Source organism: Macrotis lagotis, chromosome 1, assembly GCF_037893015.1.
Source record: "Macrotis lagotis isolate mMagLag1 chromosome 1, bilby.v1.9.chrom.fasta, whole genome shotgun sequence".
Classification (NCBI taxonomy): Eukaryota; Metazoa; Chordata; class Mammalia; order Peramelemorphia; family Peramelidae; genus Macrotis; species Macrotis lagotis.
In genome coordinates this window covers 250,813,705-250,819,704 of record NC_133658.1, presented here as the reverse complement: position 1 = coordinate 250,819,704, position 6,000 = coordinate 250,813,705, and the positions used below count along the sequence as shown (strand labels likewise).

Here is a 6,000-nt window from a genome sequence, read left to right as displayed (position 1 = left end):
CCACCCCAAGTAGTTTAATCTGTGCTACACTGGCTCAGCTACATTCTTCATTTATAAAAATCACAATTACCCCTTTCCTTAACTTTCTACCCAGCAGCCATCAGAGGTACACATGCACACACACACACACACACACACACACACACACACACACACAAACACCCATACCCATGCCTGTGTATGACCACACACACAGACACACACACACACATTCTTCAGCTGATGGCTAAATGATGATGATGATGATTAAATCCTGAAAATTTAATTTCAGAACCTTAGCACTGAGTGATCTTTGTCAAATACTAAGAAGACTGGCAATCCTCTGAACACACATACACACACAAACACATACACACATCCTACCCAGGTGATGGCTAAATGATGATGGTGATTAAATCCTGAAGATTTAATTTCAGAACTTCAGCACTGAGTGATCTGTCAAATACTAACAGGATTGGCCACACACACACACACACACACACACACGCAAGTCACCCTTATTTTGGTGGGTGATGATGTTGCTGGTGTCCGCCCAATCTCCACTTTCCTCAGTGGTTGCTCTAGAACTGGTCCCCAGTAGCACTTATAACACTTTTAATCTGTATAGGATGTTCTAGTTTTCACTTTGTGACATTAATGGATTGAGAGAAGGAAGATCTCTGCCATCCTTCACATTTTGTAGTTGAGACCACTGAGGCCCTGACAGGTGAAGAGGCTTGAGGGCTCCATTCCCTACAGTCCAAAACCCCGGAGGGCCCCTTTATTGTTTTGGTCTTCTAGCATCCCAAGTTCTTTCCTCAGGGAACCCAGTTCCACCTGGGTTGCTGTTACCATTTGTGAACATAACCCTTCTCTCCCTTTGAATGTAATTTTCCCTCTGATGTGGGTAGTAACCAGAGTAACCAGGATCACAAGGTTAATTAGGAGTAAATCTCCTGACTCCCAACCTGGAGCTCTTTCTATCAGACATAATGACCCTACCAGAGATTTCCATAGAATTGTTAAGTTTTATAAGACATTTTCCTCATAACAGTTCTATATGGTAGGTCACATAAATATTATTATCACCACATCTTCTCCATATTTCCCAAAGCAGTTTTAACCATTGCCCCTTTCCCTCCCAGATGCCCTCTGCTCTGGATCTTGCTCTTCTGATTGATGAGACCCTAGCATAGACTGCCATTTTAGGAGGGACCCCAGCCATGCTCACTACTTTTAGCTCAATTCACTCTCCAGGCTTCTTTCCCTCTTTCCCAGAAGCTTTGTTTCTAATAAGAGACATTCCTTGCTACCAAACCCCTTCTGGTTCCCTTTTCTTTTCCTTATTTTTTTTTGTTGTTATTCTTTTTTGGGTTTTGTGAAGCAATGGGGGTAGGTGACTTGTCCAAGATCATGTGACTAGTATGAAATTTCTGAGGATAGATTTGAACTCAAGTCCTACTGACTTCAGGGTCCATGCTCTATCCACGATGCTGCCTAGCTGCACTTCAAGTCCTTTCTTTTTTATCTTTCCAAAGCAGAATGGAAATTCTTTAGGGACTGTTCTGTATTCTCAGAACTTAACACAATGTCTGAAACAAAGGAAAAAGTAAATATTCTCTGTTTCTGTCTCTTTGTCTCTCTTTGTCTTTCAAATACATTTCTGATGAAGAAAGTGAGTCTAAGAGATCTAAAATCACAAGCTAGTAAGTGGTGAAAGTCAGAATTTAAAAGCAAGTTTCCTGACACTAGATGCAGGGCACTTCCTATTACTCCACAATATTTTCTCATACTGAAGCTATGGAAGGCTTGGGAAAAATAGAACAGAAGATGAATTCAGTTTGAAATATGAGTAAGTTGTGATCTTAAGAGAAAGAGGAAGATAGCCCTTCAATCTTTTCTTGAGTAGAATCTATGATCTTTAAGGGCAGGGACTGTTGAATTTTTGTTCTTGTTCCCCTAGGATCCAGCACAGACTTTGGGCAGTTTCATTAAGACTGGCTGAATTGAACTAAATTGAATCACTCATTTTCTGATAGAGAGGAGCCCTCATGTCAATCACATGGAGGTGATCTACTCTGACTCTTAACTCGACATGGGGATACCCATAGTAGTTCCCTCGTTGGAACAGGGGAAGCCTGTAACAAGGATGCAATACACTAACCTCTTCATTAACCAACCAGGATAGACAGGGGAGCTTGAGTTGAGACTTTCTTGTAGGGAAGAGTGGTATATTATCAAGAGCAGCATGGTATAGTGGAGAAAGAACCAGCCTCAGTCAGTGATAAAAATAATAATTGTTATTATTAGTAGTGTTAACATTTATTATAGCATTGTACAATGCATTATAAATGGAAGAATTATGTGAGATTATGGATATATATGATGTATAACAGTATAATAAAATACAATAAAATATATGATGTTATTATATAATGAATTATATATATACATGTTATTAGTTTATATATAGTGTTATATATATATGTATGTATGAATACACACATATGCACACTCACACAATCTCATTTAAGTGTCAACTCATATTAAGGAAACTCCCTTATTAATGTAGGTTACTACCTCCTCTGCAACTGATATTCTTTTAAAAATGTTTATTTATTTTCCAATTGCATGTAAAGATAGTTTTTTCAACATTCATTTTTTTGTAAGCTTTTGAATTCTACTTTTGTCTACCACTCTCCCTTCACTTTCTTTCCCCCTCCTCATGGCAGTGACCAATTTGATATAGGTTGATGTACATGTACAATTGTTTTTAAACATATTTTCTTATTAGCCATTGTTGTGAAAGAAGAATTAAAACTAAGGGGGGGAAAACCAAGAAAAAGGAAGAAAAAAACATAAAAGACATTTGAAAAAGTGAATATGGTATGCTTTGTTCTGCATTCAGACTCCATAGTTTCTTCTCCGGCTGTTGATGGCATTTTCAGATCTCTCATGATTGTCCTTGAACTGCTGGGAGGAGCTGTGCCCATCATAGTTGATCATGTCACAATGTGCAACTTGTATTCTTAAAGTCTTGGGAAGGCACTGAGAGGTTAAGGGACTTAACCAGGGTCACACAGTCTGTATGTGTCAGAGAAGGGAGTTGATTCGAGGTCTTCCTGCTAGGTGGCCCAAGGTATAGAATCCTGAACCTGGAGGCAGGAATACATGAGTTAAGTTGTGGTTTAAGACATAACTAGCTATGTGGGTTTTTTTTTTTGGTAAAGATATTGGAGTGGTTTGCCATTTCTTTCTACAACACATTTTATGGGTGGGGAAAGTGAGGTAAACAGGATTAAATGACTTTGCTTAGGGTCACATGGCTAGTAAGTGTCTGAGGCTGAATTTGATGAAACTTCCTAACTCCACTCTATCCACTGTACCAGCTAGCTATCCTTTGTATAGATATATGTGTATATATTATGTATATACACACACACACACACACACACATATATATATATATATATATATATATATACAGACTTAAATAATCTCATTTAAATGAGATGTACACATATATTAAGCACTTTGCAATTGTTAAGGTGCTATAGAAAATGCCATGATTGTTATGAGAATCAAATTAAAAATCTCTATATATCTGTATTAATTCTGTATATACACATATAAGACTATGTAAATGATATTGTATCTATACATATATGTAATCTCAATTGATTTTCACATATGTTTCATGAATTTAAAGTACTATATAAATGCTAAAAATAATAATGACTATTATTATTATTATTATTATTATCCTTGATTCTGAGGCTACCTCTTTATTTACTATTCCACTGCTTATGATTAACTAGAAATCTCAATTAATTGAAAATATGATGTGTCCTTGGGTAAGTTGTTTTCTTGAGCTCAGTGTCCACATGTGTAGAATGGGGATACTTGTTTACAAACCTCAGAAAGTTATTGTTAGGAAAGCCCTAAATAAATGTGAGGTAGAATGATGAGGTTGTTGTTGATGATGATGATGATGATAATGGTGGTGGTGGTGGTGTGGTGGTGGGGTGGTAGTAGTGGTGGTGGCAGTGTTGATGTTGATGATAGTTCACATTTCTATTTCACTTAAGGTTTCCAAAGTGCTTAACATATATTTTCTAACTTAATACTCACAATCCTGAGAAGTACATGCTGATATGTTTTCTGTTTTACAGATAAGAAAACAGATTCAGAGAGGTTCAGTTAGTCATTAAGACCTGGCCAGGAAGCAGTGATGTGGGACAGGATAAAGAACCTGGCATTGAGTAGGACCAAGTAGGATCTTTGGGACTGCCTAATCTGCCACCAGCTTGTTGTATGACCTCAGGCATGTCGGTTCCCTCTCTGAACTTCAGTTGCCCTTTCTACTTAGTTTTCTCATTCATAAAAGACAGTTTTATATTATTGACCTCAGGGTTGTTGTGAAAATAGCTCTTTATAATGAAATTATTTGTGAATGTGAATTATTAAAAGGTCTGTGTAACTTCTTTCACTGACCTAGGTCATGAGTCTTTTGTTAGGGATCTTCTAGAGCTTCTGTGGCCAAAATTCAATACCTTGAAACCAACCTTATTTGGAGCCTCTCTAGCCTTAGCCAGAATACACAATCCTAAGAAGACCAGCATATACAGCCTTCAAAAATCTAGGGTCAATCCTATGTCATAATGAAATAGAACTATAACTAGAATGGAGAAGCTGGTACTATGTCCCTGAGCACAAGCTTCTAGGAGGTGCACTTCTTCCCTGTGGAGTTCTTCAAGTTGATAGCTCTTTGCCAAGAGCCCCGATATCTGTGCTACAACTAGTTCTATTTAATTGTCAAACCCTGAGTTATTCATGAAAGTTCTCCTATTATGGTGCTTCTTCTCTTAGAGTCTGCCTTTCCCTGTTGCTATTTACCTCATGAGTTACTCGTCAATATGGCACAATTGGCAACAGCTTTAATACCATATTTGCTTGCCATCCATAGAACTATGCTGCTCTACTGTTAGTAGAATCCCTAGAGCTCAATCTCTAAGACATAGCCAGAGACTCGACATTTTGCAGTGTGTGGGCTGATGATTAGTCCATTGAGAGACAGGTTAGGTTATATCGGGTTGTCATATTCTGTTGCCATTTAGCACATGTTGGTGCTTGTCTGGCATTGGTGGTGCTTAGTTGTATGTCACTGTCACGGGAAGAAATGAAACAAATTCAAAGCGAAGGAACTCCTGCCACAGCCAGACCATCACCTTAATTCCCCTTAATTAGGCCATGGGAATGGAATGATTCTGAAGGTAAAGGCAAGTGAGAAGGAAGCCTTGCATAACATACCCCTCACTAAATTAGTAATTGTGCAACTCACTTCCCCAATCACTTGGTTGGTGAATATGGCCTACTTCAATACCAAAGGACTAGTAGTAATAATTGTATCTGAATGCATAGACTATTTAGCAGGTACTCCACTAACTCTCACTCCAAAATTGCCTTGGATACTAGACATGTTAGTATTATCTCTGATAAAGCATTTAAAGAAGACTTTAGTGAAAGTTTATTAGGATCTGATTATATAATTATAATGCATAGATCAGCATGAAGTAGACTCTACAGTGGACTTCTCCTACAGATGGGGAGCTATGTGTCCTTGAACTCCAGAACGTTAGGAAGAGATCCAGCTTCAAGTCTTCCTGATTAAATATGGAGCCCATCATTATACTCTATGACTCCCTGGCCAACCCCAACCCTTCTCAATACCCCCCCCCCCACTACTTTCCAGCTGGGGAGGAGGAGTTGGGGGGAAGGGTTCCAGCTGCCAGTTCTATGAGCAAGTCATTTCCATGTGAAAAGAACTGATCCAAGTTAATTATCCTAGAGACACAAGCCTGGGTATGGATATTCATTTCTCATTAGAAAGGTCTGGCTTCCCTCTCCCCAAGGAGCTACTGAGAACATCTTCTCTAAATGGTGGATAAAGGTCTTGCAAACACCATAGTTTAGGGGGAGGGAGGAGTCAAATGGGGACTCCAATATTGTGAAGGATCCCAT

General features: G+C 38.6%; 1 long non-coding RNA gene across 1 annotated transcript in view; it reads left to right on the top strand.

Annotated features, from left to right (window-relative positions):
• The first annotated feature begins 3,049 nt into the window (after nucleotides 1-3,049).
• The window catches only part of LOC141515830 (uncharacterized), an 86,587-nt gene continuing 83,636 nt past the window's right edge, over nucleotides 3,050-6,000 (top strand). Inside the window, exon 1 of the long non-coding RNA XR_012476560.1 lies at nucleotides 3,050-3,118. This is a non-coding gene — a long non-coding RNA (uncharacterized LOC141515830). The remainder of the gene's footprint in view (nucleotides 3,119-6,000) is intronic.